Source organism: Pleurodeles waltl, chromosome 3_1 (genome assembly GCF_031143425.1).
Source record: "Pleurodeles waltl isolate 20211129_DDA chromosome 3_1, aPleWal1.hap1.20221129, whole genome shotgun sequence".
Lineage (NCBI taxonomy): Eukaryota > Metazoa > Chordata > Amphibia > Caudata > Salamandridae > Pleurodeles > Pleurodeles waltl.
The window spans coordinates 1,911,337,153-1,911,361,398 of NC_090440.1; the positions used below are offsets into that span (position 1 = coordinate 1,911,337,153).

The 24,246-nt window shown below is 43.4% G+C and overlaps 1 protein-coding gene across 2 annotated transcripts in view; it reads right to left on the bottom strand.

Moving 5' to 3' along the window:
* Nucleotides 1–23,109, bottom strand: part of MYO1C (myosin IC) — a 365,885-nt gene extending 342,776 nt beyond the window's left edge. Inside the window, exon 1 of one of the 2 annotated variants that reach the window (XM_069226100.1) lies at nucleotides 23,016–23,109. The gene's annotated coding sequence lies outside the window, so the exon portion shown is untranslated. Of the gene's footprint in view, nucleotides 1–22,848; nucleotides 22,930–23,015 lie in introns of those variants that run through there. The other variant, XM_069226102.1, reaches the window with a different exon arrangement.
* Nucleotides 23,110–24,246: the final 1,137 nt, after the last annotated feature.

Genomic DNA, 24,246 nt, shown 5'->3' on the forward strand with positions numbered 1-24,246 from the left:
GGGGAAAGTGGGAGGTTTAAAAAAAAAATAATAATAATAAGGCAAATGTATTTCTCCCAATAACTACAACTGAAGGAGAGGCAATTTCAGGCGGGAGGCAGCCAAAATAAAGCCTTTTTTGGCTCCAAAAATCGGGAGTTTCCCGCCCGAATCGGGTCTATTGGCATGTATGCAACAGAAATCTTTTCTTGAAACACGGCACTGACATTCAACCAATTGTAAAGCTAGTCATATACTTCTCGCATCAAAATCCGTATACACTCCTCAGGCTTTGGTATACCTGAATGCTGCTGCATTTATAAATTCACACAGAAATATATATATATTTTTTTTTAAAGAGTGAACAAACCCACTGTCAAATACAACTGAAAAACAATATTTCCCGTGATCGATCGACATCACACAATAGTCAATTCCCAAAAAGGCTATGCCTTTATCCCCAGGATCAGGAAATAAGCAGAGGTTGTTGATATGAACATTTTTGCAGATGGATGCACACGCTTCAGCTTTGATGGTTATAGGGAAACATTCAGAATAATGTCACTCTGCCTAAGAGGTCATTTTAATTATGTCTTTGTTAAACAGAGGCTCCTCTCTAAGATGCTCAGTGTGGTTGACCAGGACACTGTGAAAGAATAGGCAAAACCACCCAAAGTTGAATATTTGGATCACTCTTGGATGATGCATTAAGGCAACTGCATCTATTCAAATGTGCAAGAACATTCAAAACATTGGTCATATTCTTTTACGGTATATAGACATTTTTGAGGAATAATTAGTCCAACCTCACTTGGTGACCCACCGCCACATCGAATACGGGCATTGTGTGACAGAAGGGCAGTGCTGGACCCTTTTGGAGCACTTTGCAGGTTGTCATGGTCACTCATGATAGTTAACGGTGACCTTGACTCACCACACCATATGGTAGCCAGGAGCCAGCCACATGCAACCTAAGCTTATCCTAGCCAAAGCCCACAGGACCCTCTGACCCATCAGGGATCTACACCACTGTGTTAGAAACCCAAACCAAGGACACAGGAATACTACCTGTTCCACGAACCCAGCCCAGACTAGCAGACTGTCTGGTACCCACATGAGCTTACTAGGACAGTGGTTCCCAACCTGTGGTCCGGGGACCCCTGGGAGTCCATGACTGCTTAGAAAATAAATAATATTAACAGATTGATAAAAGTGGTTAAATGTACAAATGAAAATTTTAAAAAGGTACTGCAAATATCAAGGAATTTGAAATTGGAAGCTAAAAATTAAACCAATAACCTCAGATTAATTTGTGGGAGAAGTGCAGGTGCATCAAACAGAATATAGTATGGACAATGTGTGGCTTCAATTACATTTAGAAAAGCTCCACCTTCCTATTAAAATTACATTTATAATTTTTTTTGTTTGTTTGCAAATTAAATAAAATATGTTAGAATTTGTGTATGTGTTTGATGAATGTTTTTTTCTGTATTTTTTGTGTTTTAGTTTGAGGTTCAAGTCATCAACAATGTTCAGGCTGGGGTCGCCGGCGTCGAGTAATGACTCAGTGGAGGGTTCCCCAGATTCCAGTAACAATTTAGTGGGAGTCCCCAGGCAGATTAACATAGCCCATCTGAAGTCAGATCCACACCTAACTCAGCACACTGCGAGCCTGCCAACCTCACCACAAACCTACTGAGGACCACCATGAAATGCCTGTTTCTACATGGAACTGATGCCAACTCCAAAATTGGCGTTTCAGATACTTTGCCATGCCAGCCAGACTGTTCCAGCTTCTTTTGCCTGGTTCAATGTGCCATATGGATACTGCCTTCTTCTGCCTGTTCTCTGTAACAATAAGGTATTGCTTGTTTCCTACTAGGTGCTGTAGTACCAGAGTACCGTCTCAGTTTTTGCTAGCTGCACAGTACCGCCCACATACAAGGTGAGGAGCACTTGTATATGTTTATTTTGTTTTCAGTACAGCATTGCCATTTACTCGTCCCTCTTGTTACCTGGGCACATCATATGTCAGAATGTTTCCTGGGTCAGTCGGCATTGTTTGCTTACGGCACGGTCTAATTATCCGTGATTTTTCAGACTAGCAAAAAAAGTTACCCTGGTGCTTTCTGCAAACACAACTTTACCTATTTACTTTTTTGTCAATTAGTTTTCTTAAGTCTCTATCCCAGGCCTTATTAGCAGTAATCCCACGTTGTCAATAGGTCTATTGACTAGTGTCCGACCTGTTTTCCTAGAGACCTCATTTAATTTGGTGGAACACCCAGAGTGGCATGCGGGCACACTCTTGCTGCAGGTCCAGTGGTGTCCCGGGATGACCCTTTGACCTCGTGTAACAATTATGTCTTATTTTGTGTTCGTGTTATATGTCATTGAGCTTCCAGCACAGGAGCTGGCTTCCCTTTCTTCCCTGTAAATGATCCGGGTAGCACAAGAAGAGCTCAGCTTACTCGCAGTTCTAGTTAGCAGAGTCCTGTGTTGCACATCCTTACTGCTGCTTGCTCATTGGTGTGAGCCTACAGCTCAAGCTAAACTCCATCTTTTGCAGTAAACAAGTCTGTCTGCAACTAGGCATGGGTGGAACTCACAGAGTTTCACTCTGCAGAATTCTGCGGAGTTACATAAAAAACTTGGCAAGATTCTGCGGAGTTCCATGAGTGGGCGGAATGCTGGCAAGCTGTGCTGCTTGCTCTGATTTTTTGCACCTGGAGCTTGCTCTGCGCTGTTAAGTCAGCGCAAACGGCACCAGGTGGCTCGCCAGATGCTGCTGCTTTTTTCCTATTACAGCAGCAGCTTTCTCAATGCGAACGGTCGCAACCTGCCATGACTACCCACATTGAAAAAGCTTGCTGGGAGGCATTCTAGCTCCAAAATGTTGCGCTAGGGAATGCAAATTTTTGCTTGTGCATGCCAACTTAACGTCGGTGAGTTGCGCGTAAGAAAAAACAACACCATGCGACAGTTGGAGGAGTTTAGGAGGAACCCCGCACTTCAAGCAGTGTGTCTAGTAGCCAAAAGTCCCCCGGCGGAGTGGCATTTTTGCCGCTCCTCTACCAGCAACCCTGTGCCCACCTCATCATGTTCTGTAGATACTCCTCCTCCATGCAGGTTTAACTTACCTGTGCTACAAATAAACCTCAGTTAAAGTTCTGCTTAGGTTTCCAGTCACCCAGGCACACTCGTCTCCCCTCCTCAGAATTCCAGAAATGTGGCACTAAAGGACCACAGGAATGGGTTGTCCCAATCCAGGTTACCAATGTGATCCTGGGGTTTGACTTTTGTTCCAACTCCCAGACAGCAAACCTTGGAAGTACTGGACTGTATTGTAGTGGTATTTAATGAGTGCTACCTTATCCCCTTAAAAGGCCAAAGGCACTATGGGGTTGTTAAAACATTATCTATTGTTACCTGCATGGTTGTACAGATTTGGTTTTAGCGTGGCATGTTTTGTTGTTGCGCGTAAGTTTTGCAGGTGTGCTCTGAATCTGGCTGAGGAAGACATGCTGCAGTGCATTATATTATGAAGTGAAGAGCAATAAGAGTGTGAGAGATAGGATTGCGGTTTGGATATTCAGATCATATGTTTTTGAATATATTTTAGGGCACTGCTAGGTTGGTATCAGTTTTATTAATTCTCTGTATCATTTTTAGGTCTTTCCTACAACACAAGCTGTCTGTGAAAGATTTATTGTGACCTTACAGTGGGTTTACAACCTACCTATTGCTTACCATTTATTGGCCTTTCTCGTCAAAATTGTTTGCTTTGGTTCTTGTTCAGTGGCTTATCTTCGTCTTCTTATGTTTGCCAGTCCTGTGGAGCATAGTTTATTTGCCATCCCTTTGATCGCCTGACTTCTATCTCTCCACTGCTCACATTTATAAAACTACTTTTTCATTCTGGTTAATCATTTAAAGAGAGTGCATGCGTTTTCCAGCTGTCTTCATCAAGTGCGTCCCCCCTGCCAAATCACAATACTTTCACCCTCAAAATACTTTCTTCCTCATGCCCTGCTGGCTCCTGTGTCCCTTGTTCCTCAAAAATCGCCTGGCTCTGCGATCCATGGCGTTCTCTCTCTCTCGTGTGCTTGGCCCTCAACCCCATGTTGATCTCTCCCTCACGTGTTGTCTCTCGTCTGTTGCTTGCCCAGCTTCTGTGTTGTTCTTTCCATCATATGATTCTCCCTAATCCTTGTGTTGGTCTCTTTCTTGTGTGATGCTTTTCCCTACCTTCCCCCCCAATCGCTCCTTCATTGCCATTTATGGTCTTATTTTTTATTTGTAAACACTCTTGCACTGGAAAAAAATATCTAAAAAAATTACCAAGCCAAGTGTGGTACATTATCTTAAATTAGTATATTAAAATAAAGGAAAACTGCATCCGCGTCATTCGGAGCATGCATGCGTGTTGACGCATGCTCATGGCTACAAAATGATGCAAAACCCCAAGCGCAGTTACAGGAAGTTGCCCATTTTTTCTTGCTTTCTTTGCAGAAACTGTGTGATGAAGGGGTCATATTTTAAAAAGAGCCAAAGAGAAGATCTCCTTCTTTGATTAGCAGGGATCCAAATGGTACAGTATCATTCAGTTGTCTACTGGCTGCAGGCATTAACATCCCTGACTTCCAATCCGGGCCAGATGGCGTTTCCAGTTTTAGGAGGACCTGCAAGTTGTTAGATTGGTTGTAGCAGGTAAACGTGAATGAACTGACAAGCTTTGGGACTGTGGATTGATATCAATTGAGGCAATTGCTGAGTTTCGAGGGCCACCTCCTGGTGATGGCATGGTGACGTGCAGAAAGAATAGGGGGTGACACTCTCATCCAGGAAGGATTTGAGCCATTTAAGTGCAGTGTCGTGGACGCCTGTGTAACTGGTTTAGGAGCGGTAGCTGATGATCATCCATGTCAAAAGCTAAATCCAAATCAAAGAGGTCGACGGCTGTGACACCGTCATTACTGACAAGTGCTCTAGAGGTCATCCCAGACTGCAATTACTGCCGATTCAGTTCTTCTACTTATGAAACATGTCTGTCTGTCTGTCTGAAGGAGGGCGTTTTGTCCAATAAAGTTAGGGATCTGAGGCTTTGTTAATAAGCTTCCACAGGAACGGTCCATTTCAAATGGCATGAAGCCTGCAGGAGTTGACCAGTCAAGCCTTTGATTTAATGTTAGCATTATGTAGGATGTTTTTAGTTTATTGTAGAACCCTGTGGTTTATGGTGATGAGGTCATGATCCCTTTGACCAGTACGGCTGCATCAGATGTTAGAAGGGTGTTTTTTGGAAATATACTTTTTTGGGGGTGGAGGTGGGAAGTCAGCTGCTGAGCTTATGAGGGTAGCTTTGATTAGTTTCTGAATTTCCTTTATGGAAAGTATGTTCAACAAATTAGGTGTTGGTTCTATAGTGGTGGAAGTAGTAGTAGTCATGATTAGCAAGGGGTCTCGTCACTGGTTGCCAACAGATAAAAGTGTCTCTGAACACGTTCAGATTTTGCAGTAAAGTAAACCTCCGCGTGGTTCAGAATTCCTGGGGGTAGGTGGTAGAGTTAGAGGTGCAGTATGGGCCACTATATTCAGAGATTAAGTGATGCTTACTGTGAAACGTTATGGAAATGTGCTCCTTCATTTTACCACGGTTCTCACACAAACACACACACACACACACAGACACGGTAGGATTGGTTGGAGGGTGGCTGGCAAGTAAAGAGTCTGTCCTCCACCCAGTTAAATTTGGAAGGCAGCATCAGGAAGGAGAGGGGTAAAATGGAGAACATTTCAACAGCAAAAATGTTCTTATCTTTTTGCTCCTTCATTTTACCACGGTTCTCACACTTAAACAAGCACACACAGATGCAGTAGGATTGGTTAGAGGGTAGCTGGCAAGTAAAGAGTCTGTCCTCCACACAGTTCGCTTCGAAAGGTGGCATTAAGAAGGAGAGGGGTGGCATGGAACAATTCAACAGAAAACATTTTCTGATCTTTTTGTAATTGCATTAAACAACAGCAGCCTGGAGTGACATTAATACAATTGACCATATGCAGGAGAGCGCTGTTATATAACGAGGCATTTATTGACAGCTGAATTGTGTCACCTTCGCAGGTGCCTACAGTTCCCACAAGCTGCTGGTAAGTGTGACTGGACCAATACAGATGGTTACATGGGGATCTGCTCTACGTAGCAGGCTCACCCAGCCCAGTCGTCTATCTTGCAGGTACGAACCTGAGGTGCTACATTTCTTATATGGGCGGAAACCCATCTCTTCATACCTGCCTGTGGCCCGGTCACCAATTAAGGGCAATAACTGGTGGTGGACTACACATCGACTTAAACAGACATTGGTCATCTTCATTCTTTACCTTCTGTAAGACCTCTGAAGTGTAATGTGTGCAATATAAAAACATCAAATATGTATCGAGGCAGCAGTCCACAATTAAAGTGTTTATGGTTTTGTTTCTGATTCCTGCGCTAACTTTTGGTGGCTGGTCCTGCTGAAAGCTGAAGACAATGTCCCCTCAAGAAAGGTGGCCACATGTAAGGGGTAGAGTTAATGGTTTATTAAACAATACAATTTTGATAGTCTGGGATACTTAAATAAAATATGTATTCCAAGCAAGGGCCAGTGCTTCCACCGTTAGCAGTCAAGTGTGGAAGGGGGTTGTGCACAAAAGCTGCAACAGAGTGCCTTTGTTATGACCATTCTGTGCTTGAGCCCTAGAAGCATTTAATGGAGGTTTTTTAGCTTGTGATCATCTTACTGGGGCAGCCGGAAAGCAAAGAAACACAGAATGTAGACCGGAACACAAACCACCGCAGGGTACTTGAAGTGATGTGAACGATCAAATGATGCCTGATTCATAATCAGGACACTGCTGCAGAAGGAGGGCTGAAGAAATGAGGTATGTCCAGGAGCTAGGCCACTGGTTATCTCTCATTCGTGGAGGCTGCTAATCAGCTTAATGAAGCCCATTTATTGACTGCCTTTATTTATTTTACTTCACCTTGTAACACTTATGACACTCCTGCAGCTTTCACCACTGATAGCTCTAGCTAAGGCCACCTCAACTATGGTAGTCTATTTTTCCTGACCCTGTCTTATTTTGAGCTGAAGGTTGAAACGTTGCTGCCTCTCTAACAACAGACTGGCAAACTGTGTAATATTTGATGGTCATCGTGGTAATCTATGGGGCTGCTGAAATGTGTTTACATTGTCTAATGACCTGCTTGCCACTGTATTATTCCAAACTTGTAAACATTTATATTAGTATGCTCGTCCTCAACAGGCCTTCCTTTATGTTTGTACCTACAATGAAGCATTTAGATTTCTAGTCACTTGTCCGTGCAGTAATAAATGTATGCAAAGCATTACATGACTATAACTATACGTCCACAGACATTTCCATAGAGAACATTGTTGGTTTTGCTGGGGCCTTTGTGCAACCCCACAGAGAGACACGTCCTTTGATATGGCTCCGACCACTAATGAGTGTGGCAGTGTACTGAACTTTCCACTGCATATGCTGGCAGGCTGCCCAGGGCGGAAGGAACACCACACCTTCCGATAGCAATCTGCACAAGCAAGATATGAGATTCATGGAAGTCTCCGCTTAAGGCAGCTGGTACACTTCTATGTGAAACACCTCTCCGATTCAAGAGTGTGATCGGGTGCAAGGCAAACCAGCTCCCACACCAGTAAGAGAACAAGACAATGGCTGGAACCGAGCAGCTTACACACCTCTCTCCTGCCCAGGGCGGGGCACGTGTGGGAGAGCGAGCAAGAGCGAGCAACCCAGAGAGAACGACGGGCAGGGACAAAGAGTGACAGAGGGGCATGACCGCCTAAGAAGGAGCAGTAGAAAGAGTGAGAAGGGCCGAGTAGGGAAGTAATAGAAAGTGGGGGAAGGGCGGAGTAAGAAAGTCAGAAGGAGTGGGATGGACAGAGTAACAAAAAGTGTGGAAAGGATTAGGCAGGACAGAGTAAGAAAAAATAGCAAGAGTGGGAAGGGCAGAGAAAGAATACAAGAAAAAGTGAGAAGGACACAGTAGGAAAGAGTAATAGAAGAGTGGGAAATAGAGTTCAAGAGTAAGGCAGTAGGAAAGAGAGAATAAGAGTTTAAAAAAAGAATAAGACTGAAAAAGGAAGAATAAGTAAGGATGACAAAGCTATCGGTGGATAGGGTTGGCAGCCACGTCTTCAAGGCCCAGAGAGTCGGTGTTCATGCTCCTGACAACAGCGCCGCGCTCACAACGCCGAGTGAAGTGCCGGCTCCTCACCGCCATGGAGGCGGAGTCCGCCTCCGTGAGGTACTACGCACTGGCCTGGAGAGAACAGCGACCGCCCCACGCAGAGCGCGGGAGGGGATCCGGCACCAGCGAGTGCAGAAAAAAACGCGCAAGACCAACCGAGGGCTCCATAGTTGGCAAAAAAGTGAGAGCAAGCGTGTGAGCGAGTGTGTTACAGCATGAGAGAGCAAGGGAGGGTGAATGCAGAGACATCCTGAGGATACTGCCACGCAGAGGTCTTCAAACTGGGGGGCGGGCCCCCCCAGGGGGGCCTGAAGTGATCCCAGGGGGGGCCCAGACTCCGGCCAAAATAAATATTATACAGATAACAGGCCTTTGTGTTAAGCAGAAGCATGTTATTGAAGTTTTAAAAAGGTAACAGTACTTAACTGCAATGTTTAAATAGGTTTAGACATATTTAAACATTGCCATGTTTATAAAATAATTGTGAAAAATTCTGAGGGGGGCCCAATGATTTTTATTTTTCAATGGGGGGGGGGCGCGGCATTAAAAAGTTTGGAGACCTCTGCGCACGTGTCTCAGAGCATCAGCTGTCACTCACAAAACAAGACTGCGGAGTGGAGTATTTCAACATCTCACACCATGGGGAGGTGAGCGGATGGTGGGCATGTTTGAGAACAATGTGCCTCCGGAAGCTTGTGAGAAAACATCTAATTTAAAAAAGCGAATACAAATACACGGAAGGGTAAAAAATAGAAATACATTTATAATTTTACAGAGAATAAAACGGAAACAATGTCCACGCAGAAGAATGTGTGACAATAACTGGTGATTAGATTGCACCAACACACACTAGCCCTAGAGAGGAATGCCCGCCGTCACCCGTCCCATTCCCACTTGGCACAACTCACTGGAAGGCTGCCAGTACAATCAGATAACGAATTTCCTCTAATGGTGGTCTTGAGAGTTTTCAAAAATACTTGCTTAGGAATCTGATAACGTGATCCTTTAGTCTTGAAAGCTAGAAATAAACAAGTGTTAGTTAGTTAGTGTATTGCTCTTTTCGAACGGTGGATGGAGACAAATGATCAGATCCTAGGATTCAGTTACACCAAGAGGACATAAGAACCATCAGGGATAGCAGCTTGTATGTGCAGAAAGCTAAAAGTCCTGAACTCTGGAGAGTTAATGAACTCTGAGCTCAATCAAGATCCTCAGATCAGAGCCTTAATGAAAACCAGGGGTTCGTATTTGAACTTTGAAGGCTGCAGATTGAAGTTGGCAGACAAGATTTCTGACCGGGTCTCTATTCATTTGTTTACCTCAGCCGATTTTTTTTTTAAAAAACTGACCAAATATAAATTAAATATATTAAAAAAAAAAAAAAAAAAAAAAAAAAAAAAAAAAAGACAGACAACTTTTTGCTGCTCTGTCTTAAAATTCCGTTGGGAAAGAAAAATTGATCGACATGCCAGGCCCTGTCGCCAACCCCACTGAAAAGCTCGATTATTAGTGATAACGCAATTATGTTAGCAAATGCTGAAAAAGAACAGAAATTCCACTTAAATTAAAAAAAAAAAAAAAAAAAAAAAAAAACTCCAGCCTTGGCACATGGGTAGTCTCTCCTGATGTCGGGAGAGTAACATTTATGTTGACGGTGCTCCCCAAGATTACGTACCTATTCTAAGCACTGCCGAGACCCCAAAGAATTTAAGACACCCATCAACGATTTTCTTTGACCAGGGAAGAAACGTAGGTTAGCTAAATGCCTGCTACATGCGGCAGCAGGAGTGGTGACGTGGATGTTCCTGACATGACTAAATAGTACCAGCCTCCCCCCGCCTGCGCACTACAGTGGAACGGGAGAGGACGGAAACCGAGTTACTGACCAGTGCACGGCAGGGAGACAGACCTGGAAGATACCATGGATGGAAAAGAGACAGAGGGCGGGGGTCTACACTCCCATCCAAGTATGAGGGCTGATTTAGTGTACGGGGCAGAGGAGGGATACTCACAATACAGCCCTCCTTTCCTTTAATTGCGCCCCCTGGTGAACAGCAGCGCTGGGGCGCTCTTCACCTGGCAGAGCAGAAACATTCAGACTGCTGTGAAACGGGCACACTTTAATTACACTTAACTAAAGGAACCTCCATCTTTAGGAACCCCTTTGGTTTTAAATAAAACTTGCACTAAAGCATGATACACTCTTCTGAAGAGAGCTAATTTTATTAACACGCATGAGCGTTTTATCTTAGCATATCAGATTACATCACTGCATCGGTGGTATTTATTCAGAAGTGATAGTTTCCCACATGAAGGCGGAAATATTCATGCCGCCTGCATCCTGACAACAATGCCATTAGTGAACCAAGAAGCAAGTCATTTGTTAGGTGCACCCTGTGTGTATAACAGGAACAACTTTACAGTTTATTAAATCAAACAGAAAGTGGTTTTGTACAGCACAGGTCCTGACCACAACGTGTATATTTCAAGGGACTCTCATATGTTGTAACAAAGAAAAAGGATGCAAAGTGAAACAAAAGAGTTCCCTAGGATCACACAGTTCAGCCACATGGGGAAGCCAGGTTTTCTCGTGTCGCCTTTTGCAAATTCAGCCACCAGATGAGTCTCTTTCCCTCTCACATATTATATTACAAGCTATGCTTCGTCTTTAATTCGGGGTGCACGAGAATATAAAGTCAGTAGCAGACAGAAGTCATGTGAAGTCTCAGTTTTCTGTCCACACTATGCACCTGCTTTGCTTCTCCTTACGCCCACCTTTCACCACCTGACCTTTGCCCCGCTGGCAACAGTGCCTCCCTCAGGGATGTCACAAACCATACTTTGTGGCCCTTGGGGAAATCTACGCGAGTACCCATGCCCACTGTGAGCCTTTCACCACTACTACCCTTGCCCTGCTGGCATCAGTGCAGCCCTCAGGAATGCCACAGACCATATTTTGTGGTCCCTGTGAAAATGTTTGTGAGCACATATGCGAAAGAGTGGCTGTTAGACCCGTCACTCTTAGGGTGGTCTTGTCCCAAGCTCTTTCGGCTTACTCCACCGTATTTTTCAGATCTTGCATTTGTTGGCCTTTGGACTATGTACACTTTATCACTGCTACAGTGTGTGCGCTCTCTCCTTAAGACATGGTAATAATGGTTTATCCCCAATTTGCATACTTAATTTACTTATAAGTAGTGCTCCCGGTTTTAAAGTATTTAACTTTTAGACATTTCCATCTCTATTTATCCATATTTATTTTTTGCTCCTTTTTACTGTATTTGCCCATTTTTATTTTGTGTTTACTATATAAAAAGGCAATAGGTATTTTTAAATACTTATTGAGCTGATAAATATATACTCATTTGAAAGTCCAAAAAGTTTCAGCTGTATATGGTGCAATATTGTTATCTGAAAGCACTTGAATTGTTGAATGGCATAAATGACTATAGATCTGCACTTAATTAAGCTTAATTAGGAAATCTATTGTCTTTTTTACATCTCCGCTATTCTCAATCTGTATACCCACAGACCTGGCACTCATAAATAACCGTAGAAAATATCATCCAAAGAAGAACTATTTTCCATATTTTTCTGTATTTAAAAATAAATGCAGACACCAAAATAAATAGTTTTCCGTTTGTATTTATCTGTAAAAATCAGTAAAAATTGAAAACTAGGAGCCCTTCTCTTAAGTCCCTATAAAGTGGTACTACTTGTACCAAAGGCCAGTAAATTGAATGCTACTAGTGGGCCTGCAGCACTTGTTGCGCTACCCACATCAGCAGCCTTGCAAACCTGTCTTAGGACTGCCATTGAAGCCTGTGTGTGTAGTTCTAAACGGCCATTTACACATGGCAAAATTAACCATTAGCCAGGCCTAACCCTTCATTTTAAATAAATATAAGTCACCCCTAGGGTAGGCCCTAAACAGGGCAGGGTACAATGTATTTAAAAAGTAGGATGTGTGCTTTTAAATTTTACATGTCCTGACAATGAAAAGCTCTTCAATTCACTGAACTATTGCAAGGCCTACATCTCCCATAGGACAACATTAGGGTTACCTCATTACATTTAATAAGGATACATTTTAAATGGGAGCAGCTAAACAGTTCTTGTTTGGTGTCTTTGGAATTGTAACAAAAAATCCCCTTGTATGGTAATGTCTGAGTTCAAATTACAATTTTAAAAATGGCACTTTTGGAAAAGGACTGATTTATTATTATTCCACAGAATTTGAAACAGTCAGAGTCCTGATAAGAACCCAAAAGGAATAAGAGGTTCAAAATGCAGCGGCAGATATATTTGGGAAGTTCCTTTTACAGATTTATGTTGTACAGTAGACAACCAAACACGTTATATGAACTGTGCTTAACAAAAGGGAGGTGGTTAATGCTAACGTTGCACATCGGAGACTGAACAATCGACAGTTTTAAGCGTAACGGTAAGCAAGTAAGAAATGGTGCAATCCTGGTGTGAAACCCAACCACCACGGGTTTCAGGGGTACACACGAGCAGAGGTGGAACATAAAGAACCAACTATGTAGTGTGCTGTATATACAAAATGCAGAAGAAAAAAGCAACAACCAGGGCACTCAAATGTAAAAAAGTAAGTCCATCCAGTTCAAGTTGACGGAGAAAAGTTTAATTCTCATGTAAGCGGAGGATCGAATAATGTTCATAAGGTAAATAAGTCCATATAAGATAAACAACAGAAAACAGCCAACACGTGTTTCGTCCTAACAGACTTTTTCAAGGCTGAAAATAAAGTGAAAAGGAAAATATTTACACATAACATCATAGACTGTTGGTGGGTGCCGAAGGTAAAGTGATAACTTGAGTTGAACAAACGAAACGGAAAAACAGTCCATAGTGTATAGCTTATACATGTATATACCAATGGGAACAAAACATTAATGAGGAATTAATCAAGAGAGTAGTAGCCACCTTGTGCTAGAATTTTTGTGGTGCATAAGGTAGCAGGGATAGAAAAGAAAAGATAGTGGTCGGGGAAAACAAAGCTAAGAAAACACCTCCGTGGATAAAGGCTACTAAAATAGCAATAGGGAAAAAACGTTAAGCGCAAGTTTAAGTGATAAGTTTAAGTGAAGAGTGGGAATACCCTAAGCTCAGATAATAAAAAATGACTAAAAATACCTTAAATGCTATGGTAGAGGATAAGGACAGTTGTCCAGAAAGAAGGATTCTGATCGAATAGCAAGAATGTTATTGTGTAAGGTCTAGAAGGAAATAAAAAAAAAAAAAAAAGACATGGGAAAACATATGAAACCTTAGAAAAATACGTAAAACACAAATACCTAGCAAACAAATAAAGAATAATTGGCACGAGTCAGGAACAAAATTGTAGATGACCTACCCAAATGACAAAAGATCACCGTGTGGGGGTGTAGTAGTGTTGTCAGAACACGGTGAGTAGCTCAGAATTAAAAGGACTGCAGTTCAAAAACTCCTAAGAAAAGGAAAAGTACATAAAAAGAGGAAGAAAGTCTCGGAATGTAACAGTTTAATGTAGCTAAGCCACACATGTAAAAGGCGTTTTATAGGAAAAGCCCTGCCAAGTGGATCAAAAGAGTTTATCCACAGGTATATTAGAAAAACGTATGCGTTGTTAGGGATTGCGATGGGTGAGAAAAACTTAACCATCAAACAACAAGAGCGGTCCCCGTTTAAAAGTGAAACCGGAGGTAAATGGTAGTGACAGTGAAAATTATATAAAAACTTAATAAGTAAACAAATATGGTGATCAATTAGTAATCCATCACAAATGGGTAAAAAAGAAAAAACCCAGCAGCCGTGGTAAGCCTGGGCGCAATGTGGCGCAAAATACACTAAATAAGGAGAGAACAATCTAAACTAGGAGATACCGCATAAGTAAAGCGTGTCCTCCATGGACTACAGAGAGTGTTATAGAAAAAAGTACCTGAATAGCAGAACGTCCTGAAGATGTAGAACGGGAATTACTGACATCCGTACGCGCGCATGGTAACGCTATGAAGCCGTAACGAGACCCCGTTTCGACTGGAGTGACAGCGTTAGTTATACGCGTCCTCCGAAATGAAGAAAGGACTAAGAAATGATTGGAATGTGACAAGAAGCATAGCCATGGACGCGAAAAATGAAGAGGGAAGGGCCACGGGCGCCATATTCGGTGTATACTAAAGCCGCGTATTGCAGAAAACGAAGTCAGAAGAAGAAATGTTTAGTTGCAGGTTGGTAAGTGAAACATAGAGCCCACGCTAATGGTACTTAGGTGAGTAAAGAAGATAGTCTAAAGGATAGGAGAAAGATAATTCAACAGAAAAAGGGGGAGGTCAAGAAAAAGAGCATGGTGGAAAGTAGCACAAGATGAGGGGTTTGAACAAACATTGCTGGAAGATAATATTTTATACAATGGATAACAATACATATAAATAGGACATAATCATAATGGTACACAATTTTCGTGATATAAAACGTATAAATAACCAGCAGATATACATAATGCAGGATGTAAATACAGGATGTATAAAGCGCAGGACAGGTAAATGACTATACAAGGGCAAAACACCACATAATACTAGACACTTCGCAAAACAAGTGCAAAAGGTAAAAGACCGGCAAATGTTGTAAGATTAAGGAAGCCATGTCTAAAACAGGGACAAGCTGATGGAAAGAAGAATGTTAGTATCTAGCTTTAAATGATAGTACATGTGAATCTATTATAGAAATACATGCAGGTCTTTCTGTATATTGAGACCCCGTTCTACAGCTCGTAATTTAATGATCCACCTACTTTCCAGGCGTCTAAGGGCCAGAGTACGGTTGCCTCCTCGTGGTGTTTTGCCCAAGGAGTCAATCCCGTGTACAGAAATGTCCAAGCGTTCCCTATTCAGCCTGTCTGTGTGTCCAAGATCTCCAAGGGACAGTCAGCTAATCTCCAGTTCTCAAGCCACAAGGACACAACAAGCTTCTCTTCACCCGCATCTTTGACACAGTCCGTGCATCACCTCGACAACTCTGTAATCTTGATCCAGCGCAACGCATCTCAACATCAACAACCCGCATCTCACCGCCAACTGGCCCAACTCAACGCAGCAGGGCACAACTCAATGCAAGTCCTCGCAAGCCCCAGCTGCTTCACCAGCACTGGCTCAGTGCAATGCACCTCAATCTCAGCCCCAACACATCGCTATGCAAGTCTTTGTACACCCCAGCAGCTTCCTGGATGACGATGCAGGACCTTGTTTCACAAGCTCCCATCGACAATCACTGATTTTCCTGCATAACACATCTTGCAGCAAGACCTCGCATCACAAACTCCACATGGACAGTGATGCCGGCTGACATAACTCAATGCAAGAACTTTGCATCGTTCTGCAACCAGGATTTAAGGCACTCTTCCTCAGCAGGCCTAATTCAGTCAGTGTAGACAGCCCATGCTCCATCGTAGTCAGCCTGAACTTGTGCCGTTGTCCCGGTCCAGCACGACCAGATAATCACAATTGGTGCTTTGTGATTTTTGGTGCTATAGCAATTGAAACCTTTAAAACTGCATATCTGCAGTTCTACTGATTGGATATTTGTTGTTTTGGTCTTGATTTAATTATGAAAATGTACTTAATTTTTTAAAAATCTGGTGTGGGATTCTACTTGTGTTTTCACGTTATTAATGTTTGAAGTGGTGCACAATTATTTTACACATTGCCTTTAAGCCTGACTGCTCTGTGCCAAGCTACTAGAGTGTTGAGCACACATTAATATAGAGTTCACTTGTAAATTCACCCTGACAAGGATTGTGATTGCTGCTTGAGAAGGGTTAAACACTGCACCACTCCCCCCCCACCCCCATCTCAAACCAGTAAACTAATTTCTGACAGTGACATTTGGGATGCAACTTACTATATTTCCCTCACCTTATTCTGCAAAAATGGATAACTTCAGATTCACACCAGCTATGGAGGGAGAAGGGACAACCAAGGGCTGTATTAGACTGGGGTAATAGGATAGTGATCTGGACATTAGATCCTTCAAGGGCCTTAAAAAGGAATACAGCCTCTCAGCAACCAAATAAGATCACTTAGCTACAACACTGGGATATGCATTGACTAGGCAGAAGAAGCCCAACTAAGTTCGAGAGGTGGCTTAATTCCAAAATGAGACCTATAAAAAAGTGTCTGAAATCTAAAAAACGTCCCATGACTTACACACACCTCTAGAGTCTAGACAAACAAGCATTGTCAAAGCCAATAGGTCTGGCATTGGCTGCCAGCCTTTTATCTTAAGTAATGCTTGTTTTGTTTAGTCATGATTTTTGCAAATCGTTATTGTTAGGGAAGTTGCCAGGCCCCAGTCACAAAAACTTAGCTAAAAGCAAAAACATTTTCTTGGTCTCCAAAAGCACACCTTGCCATAGTAGTCCCTGGCACAGAAGAGAACTACATTGTGGGCTGATGTTCTCCTTGTGAAAGAGCAGAATGCGGTCACTCATGAGAAGTAGCCAATGGCTGAAGTGGGCTGACTCAATCCCTCATGTTGGATGCTGTAGTTAGTGGTAACAAAATAATGACACAGTAACAAACCCCTGGATAACGAGAGCTGAAAGCCCCTACAAATAAGTATATCATACACAATCTTTGTAAACTCAGAAAGTAATGTCTCACGCCAGACATACAAAAGTTGGAAGTTTAACTGGGACACATACACAAGGAAAGAAAATGAGGCTATTTATACACAACTCCTGATATAAGCAAGAAGTGTGACTTAGAAAGAAGCAATGACCCAACCAACTAGACTATGGTACCACATCCCAGTCAAACGTCATGAATGGGATATAAGGCAATTGCAAACCTCCTGGTGGAGTTGTGGGAGGAAGGTCACTAATACAACTACTGTGGCATTGTCCTAATCGTTCTATGGCATTGTCCTAATGCTAATCAGTTGAGGACAGAAGTGCTAGATGCAAAAGACATGATGTTCCAGATATCGATCACCAAGCTCCCTGTCTATGCTGTTCTCAAACACACAAACTTATCAATTATACTCAAGGGGCAAACAGATGACCATAGAACTTTGTGAGGGAAGTCAGCCCAGTGTGGCCCTCTAAGGAAAACCAGAACCCCTGAGGTACACCACGTGTGACATGCTGAGATTGGAAAAACTGTTAATGTAATTGGAGAGGAAAGTAGATATACTGAAATGACTATTTTGAATTATATATGGGTTGACTTTAGCGAGTTACACAATTGACTCAGACCAATGGTTAAGAAAGTCCCGTTATAAGATTTGGTTCAACAAGGATCTCAAGCTGCAGAAAACCAAACATCATCAGACCAGTGGCAGAGAAATTATAGGAACGAACTAGATTATTTATAAGGAGACAGTTGCCATCAATATAATGCTCTCTCTGCTGAAAAGCAATTACTCTACTAGTCAAAAAACTTTCAGACTAAACAAGCACTAAAAGACCTTTTCGAAAAATAAATCAATCGATGGTCTCTGAAAATCTACTTCACAGACACAATACATCCACAGAGCTTTTTAATAATCTTGGAAACGTCCACCAAGAGGAGATAAGAAACCAAGAGGAGATAAGAAACCATCAGGGATAGCGACTTGTGGGTGCCTGCAACCTGCCGCACCCCAACATGCCTACTACTCAAGAGCAGAAATTAAAAAAAGAAAGCATCAATTTCGGGACTCTGGAGAGTTGATAAACTCTGAGCTCAATCAGACTCTGATCAGAACCTTAATGAAAACCACTTTTGTCATAAATTAGCAACTCTCACGTTATCCTAGGTTTCCCATTTTCCTCATATAGTTCAAGCAAATATGGTCAAGGAAGCCATCGACAATCGTGACTCCTCTGGTGCTAACCCAGGAGGTCAACACAGTGGCCCCTCTTAGACAAACTGTGTACCTACATTTATAAAGACCATAAAGGCGTGTACAGGTGCATAGGCCATGGGTGGAGCTAACTTTGCTTCTGAGAAGCTTTGATAAAGACAGTGCTTTCAGACGTGCTTCAGAAACTCACTTGCCTCCCTCTATGGCATCATTCTCCCAACTGAGAGGCAAATAACTCACTGTCTCAGTCCTGTGTAGAAAAGCTACTTGTGTGGAAAAATTTGTGCTTTCTAAATAAAACAATAAATAAAATGTTTTAAAAAAGCATAACACCCTTGAGAAGTCTGAGCTAGTCACTGGTGGCTATACCTTTTAAGGACCACATCTTCGCTATACAGTATGTTGCTAATATTCAGTAGTTAATTATTTGCCAGCTTTGAGGGCATTTCTTTTTTCCAGAAAAAGGCAGAGCTGTACCAACATATTTAGTAGATCAACAGGACTAAGGAATATCCTCATTCTGCTTAACGTACACTAATAACGGAGTTGTTTAAAAGGCAATCCGGACCTCGCTATATTGGGTCACTTGTGAACCATCGCCAATCAGCAAAAGCTGCTCTTTAAGCACTCAGCGTCGCATTGTTTGTTCTTTGTGTTTCTGGAGATTACACAGACGGCATTTGTAAGCATCTTTAAAGTAAACAGGTGGCTAATACCAAGACTCACAGATACTCATGTTGTGGTTTAGAAAGCATGAGTTTGACATGTATTTCAGAATGTGAACCTACGTGTAAAGCAGAACTCTGCTGTCGACAGAACACCCTGACTTCTCCTACCAGAGGGAGGGACTTGCTTCAACTTCCTACTCAAATGTATCGAGACAAAATATTTTTAAGAATCCTCTGTGTTTCAGTACTGAGCTTCCAGCACACACCCCAAGACAGAACAAAACTGTTTCTGTGAAATCCCTGTGGGTGTGTCCGTACTGGGACACCAGTACGTTGTGCAAATCAAGATAGAAGTGCATTGTAAGACAGGTGTGAACGTCTCTAGTGTGACAATGGTGCCTTCTACATGTCGGAGCCCTATGAGTGATGCAGTCCTGGAATATCAGTGTCCGGTTCAGATCAGTACAGATGTGCACTGAAAGTAATCCAGGCATGCCGCAAAACTGAGGCTCAGAGCATCGCTCGGGGCGGGGTTGAGGCACCTTGTAAGACTTTTACGGGTGTCTGTGTGGGATAGCAAGGCCTGCCAGGACAAAACTATGTGCACAATGACAGCTTTGATAATGTCTTAGTAGTGGGACAGGTCGATATAGAGATGCATCTTGCGAGCAGTGTCCGTGTCACGCTACTGGACATCAGTGCATGATGCAGGTCACTGAGAGCTGAGCTGAGTCTTCATGGCTGAGTAGTGGGATAGCTGTGTATGTCGCAAATTAGAATAAATGCACACTCAAGACCTCTGCGAACGGGATGATGCGTCACAAAAGAAAGACATTATGAATCTATCAAATGGATTAGCAGTATGTTGCATGGACGGGATTGCAAAATGTGTTTCTTTTACAGTGAGAAAATGCATAGTCTCAATTACACAGTTCTTTGGAAACAAACGAGATGATCTGTTTTGTTAGTTACATATGTTACTGAGTTTACTTCTCTGAACAGCCTCCCCTCTTCCTCTGACACCACTAGCCCACGCGTCCACTGTTCACCACAGGTAGTCCAACATGTATTTTAGTTGAATATTTTGTATTTCTTGTTAGGTAGCCTCAGAACCACCTTCATCCACAGCCTCAGTGACCAAGGGCCTGGATCAGAGCAGGCTTGTAAAGTATCGTTTGGTGTTAATTTGCCTCAGTTGCCATATTACTCATCATCTACTTCATGATTTGCTGGTTTTAACAAAAATAATTGGCTTCCAGCATAACGGATTACAACGTTTTAAAAATATCTGCATATACACCACAAAACGAATTTATATCATAATGAGCCATATTTGAGCTGTTGGTTTCTGTGCTCTGGCACTCAAAAGTGGTGGTAACTTTACCCAGATAAGGAGAACATCCCAAACTGAGTAACTGGGGAAAGGCTTTTGTCTGTAGCAGGGAACAAAAAACCTAAAGTACGTAAATGTTATTCCGGCCGAGCAGAAAGACAAATTCCTTCATTATCATGAAAATGTTTTAGTTCACTGATAATACAGATCCATTCATATTTGCATCAAAGAACAGTTCCCAAAGCAACAGTAATTTCAAAGGGGCGTCCAGAATTCAGAATACCACCAAACATGTTGCATCTTTCTAAGGACCGTACCATGACCCACAAAGTTCATTCTAATAAGACACAAATGTATTAAACAAGCGATGCAATGTACTGTAGGGCCGGCCTTTAATGGAAAGAAGGGTTTTGATAGACCATACATTGTATTAATCCACAGCCTTAGACAAAATAGCATATGTATGTTTTACACCATCTTCTAGTCTGCGAGATAAAACAACTGAGTTAATAAAATGGCGTTACTGTGCCTCCATGCAAAATAAGGGCATTAAAAAAAAGGTGGTGGATGAAATGCTTGAGGTAATCTCAGCCACTGAATCTCTCAGGGCCGCATCTCAAGCCATCATTTTTCTTCCACCATGCCACTTCCGTTTGGACCCAACCATACATACGCACAACAGTCTTGACTCTGCTCCAATGGTTCCCAATAAGGGCAAAACTATTCCAGGGTTGCTTCATTCTGGTTCAGTGAGGACCTGGTTTGGCAGTTCAGACTGGACTGTTCCTATTTGGCTAGGGTCCAAACTGAGGTAATCAAGGGTAAAATAGTGGATTGGGAGGCGGCTCAGTAATTACAAGTGGTGAGACTAATTCAAGCATTCCCTCCATCACTTGTTGTACACACCCATGTAAAATAAATCACTAATTATTGGTGAACACTATTTTAACTACGATCTGTTGAATAGGTACAACTTTTTCCCCCTGAAGTGTTATTTATTAGAACGTATTGTCCATGAAACCTATGTATTGCGTGGGACTCTTATAATATAAATGTAAGTCAGAATGTCATACACGCCAGGCAGTAATGACCCCAAATGTGCAGCACTGCTTGTTTTTAACCGCATGCATGCGAAATAATTTGCCTCATTCCTTGAAACAAAATTAAGTTAACAATGTCAACTGGTCATCCATTGGCTCATAATCACAGTGGACCTTAGCAGGATATTCTGAAACACACAGAGCCGGCGTAATTTTCTCCAAGAATGTAATTTCCACATGAAGGTTTGCCACCAGCCTGAGTATTGATAAATTGTAGCATAGCAACCTTCTGGCGGAGAATTCTCAGGTGGAAATTACACGTCACCACATACTTTACAATCTCTCTGTGAACCAGGCGCAAATGTGCTTCCTCAGCTAGCTAGTGTGCGCCTGGTAGAGGCCGCCAGGGGGAGCCGCGCCCCTATATCAGTGCTATCTCTCGTCAGTGAAGCGGCGCCTCACACCCATGTCCCTTTCCGGGGTCCCCGAAGAGTTAATTCTTACCCACTCATTTTAACCAGCTGTTTCCTTCTTGTTGCATCTCAATTCGCTCTCTGGGACTAAAAAAAAACTTTTTGCACACACCACGCAGTTGTTTTTCTTGGGGGGCTTTGACCACATTTAAACCAGAGGCCGGAGTATAGAGGCAATTTGGTTTGCAAAGTAGCCTCCGTGCACATTCATCTCACTAGCTCAACACTGACGGGGCAGCAACGCTCAAGACGAATGACATAGGTACAGGACAAGAAGTGAAACTAGAACAATTTGAGCTTAGGTAGGAGGGAAAGCCCCTTCTTCCAGCTCTCGTTTGGAACTGCCCATGTGCCGTGCACGTGTATCACTGGAGACCTTCAAACAACACTGAGGGGGAGAGTGAATTAGGGCAGTGATGGGGGGAGAGTGAATTAGGGCAGTGATGGGGGGGAGAGTGCATTAGGGCAGTGATGGGTGGATAGTATTAGGGGGAGGGAGCATGTTCCAAGGGAGTCCGTTTGCTTCTACTGATCTAGTCCTGTGAAAACGGTAGAAGAGGACGGGATGAGAGGCATGATGTTGGGCCTGACTGAGCTACTCTTCACTGAAAGGCCATTTTCTGTAGGGGTCTCTGACCCACGGGGGCTGTTTGTTACTTGAAGCTCTTTTCTGTGGCTAGTCAGCGTGAGGGGGTGGTGTGTGAGGTACATACTGTTACGTGTTGCCCATGCGGGGGGTGGGGGTAGTAATGAATGGTAGGGGTATAATTGGGCACGTTAAAAGGCAGGGAGCGCTACATACTCTATGGGGGTAAAGCGCTGTAGAGGACCCTTTCTCTACTACAGCACTATCAAGAGGGGCAGCGGATTGCGGAGGAGGTTATCAGAAGGAGGGGGTGGGGTAGGGAGGAGGGGCTCTCTGCTGATGTGCTATTTACTATTGAGGAGAGGGGGTTGAAGGTAGTCAGTGCCTGGACGGCAATGTCCCGTGTAGCAGTGGGCATTCGCTACAGTAACGCGCTGTGGGCATGGCAATTCAAACATGTCTCAATGAAGTGAGCACTTCACAAGTGAAACACGAATGACAACTGTTTCCAGAAAGGGCTCGTGCAGGAAGGATATACACTGGAGCTAATGACAGGGGCTCGTGTGAGAAGGCGCTCTTTTCCACAGGGGTCCTTTCTCGTGGGCCACTGACGTTAGGCTATTCTGTCTTCACTCTCCTCTCAGGAAGGGAGATACTCACTCTGATGGTCTGTTCTCGGTGGGAGGTTTAGTGACTGAAGGGGCTCTGCTCGGAGGAGTTCTCGAACACTGATCCTATACACGGGTGATAACCCTCAGGACCCACACCACCCCTTACCCCATTCACCCGCCCCGCAGTGCTTTCCATTCCTAACCCCCGGCACTAACCTGCCTCCTGGATCCACTCTTCTCTGCCGCCGGCACCGCGGGCCCCTCCCTCTGCACTGCGCATGCGTGAGGGGCGGGCTTCAGACCGGAACTCACCGCCGGCTCCGGCAGTCCTGCCCGGGACCGAGACACCCCCGGCAGACAAACTGCCCGGAGCCCAGTCTGACCCGCCAAAGTTTGAGTGGGGGACAATCATACTGTTTCACCTTGGAGCGTTTCACTGGGACTCAGTCTACTTAATTATCATTTTGGATCCTCGCGGAAGGAAACTGTTTTGGTACTAAAAAGAAAACCCAGACTGCCGTAAGAATGCCGCTTGAGAACCATACAATGAAGTTTCAAATAGAAACCATGAATGACTGCCAACATCGGTGGCGAGGGTGGGAGCTGGAGTGGAGAGAAGGGGGACCAGTCACCCACAGTGACACCCCTTTGTCTCCCTCAGCGATCAGTCCGTCGTAACCCACTAAAGGCCAAAACATGACCATTCTACTCCCAAAACAGTTCCCCTCACCAAAACAGCCATTGCAATCCAAACCACAAGCAGATCCCCAAATAATTTAAGATTACCAGGTCTATTCTGTGGGTATCATGTACAGACCAAGTTTTTTGCTCTGCATTTTGGGACTTGTAGTCCTGCTTATTCCATTATACAATATAATCACGAATTCCAGCCCCACAGTGCAACAGTTCTGGGGGAGGAATAGCCATCATCCACAGAGAAGCCACACAGTGCACCACCAATGACGATGACACCACCCCCACGTAACACCTCAGCTTCAAAATCCACACGGATGGCAACACAACTATCAGAGGTACCCTTGCATACCGACCCCCAGGCCCTTGAGCCAGCCTAGGGTGGGTAACAGTTATTGGTGGTAATTGCATTTCTAAGTTTTACGGTGGGTATGGATATGGGGGTAGTAAGGGTATTTATAGGTGTTAGGATGGGTGTGGGTTTTCGGGTGGTTAGGGCATTTTAAGGTTTTAGGGTGGGTATGGCTTTTGGAGTGGTAAGGGCATTTTTAGGTTTTAGGGTGGGTATGGCTTTTTAGGTGGTAGGGCATTTTTAGGTTTAAGGGTGGGTATGGGTTTTTTGGTGGTAAGGGCATTTTTAGGTTTTAGGGTGGGCATGGGTTTCGGGGTGGTAAGGTTATTTTTAGGCTTTAGGGTGGGTATGGGTTTTGGGGTGGTAAGGTTATTTTTAGGTTTTAGCGTGGGTGTGGGTTTT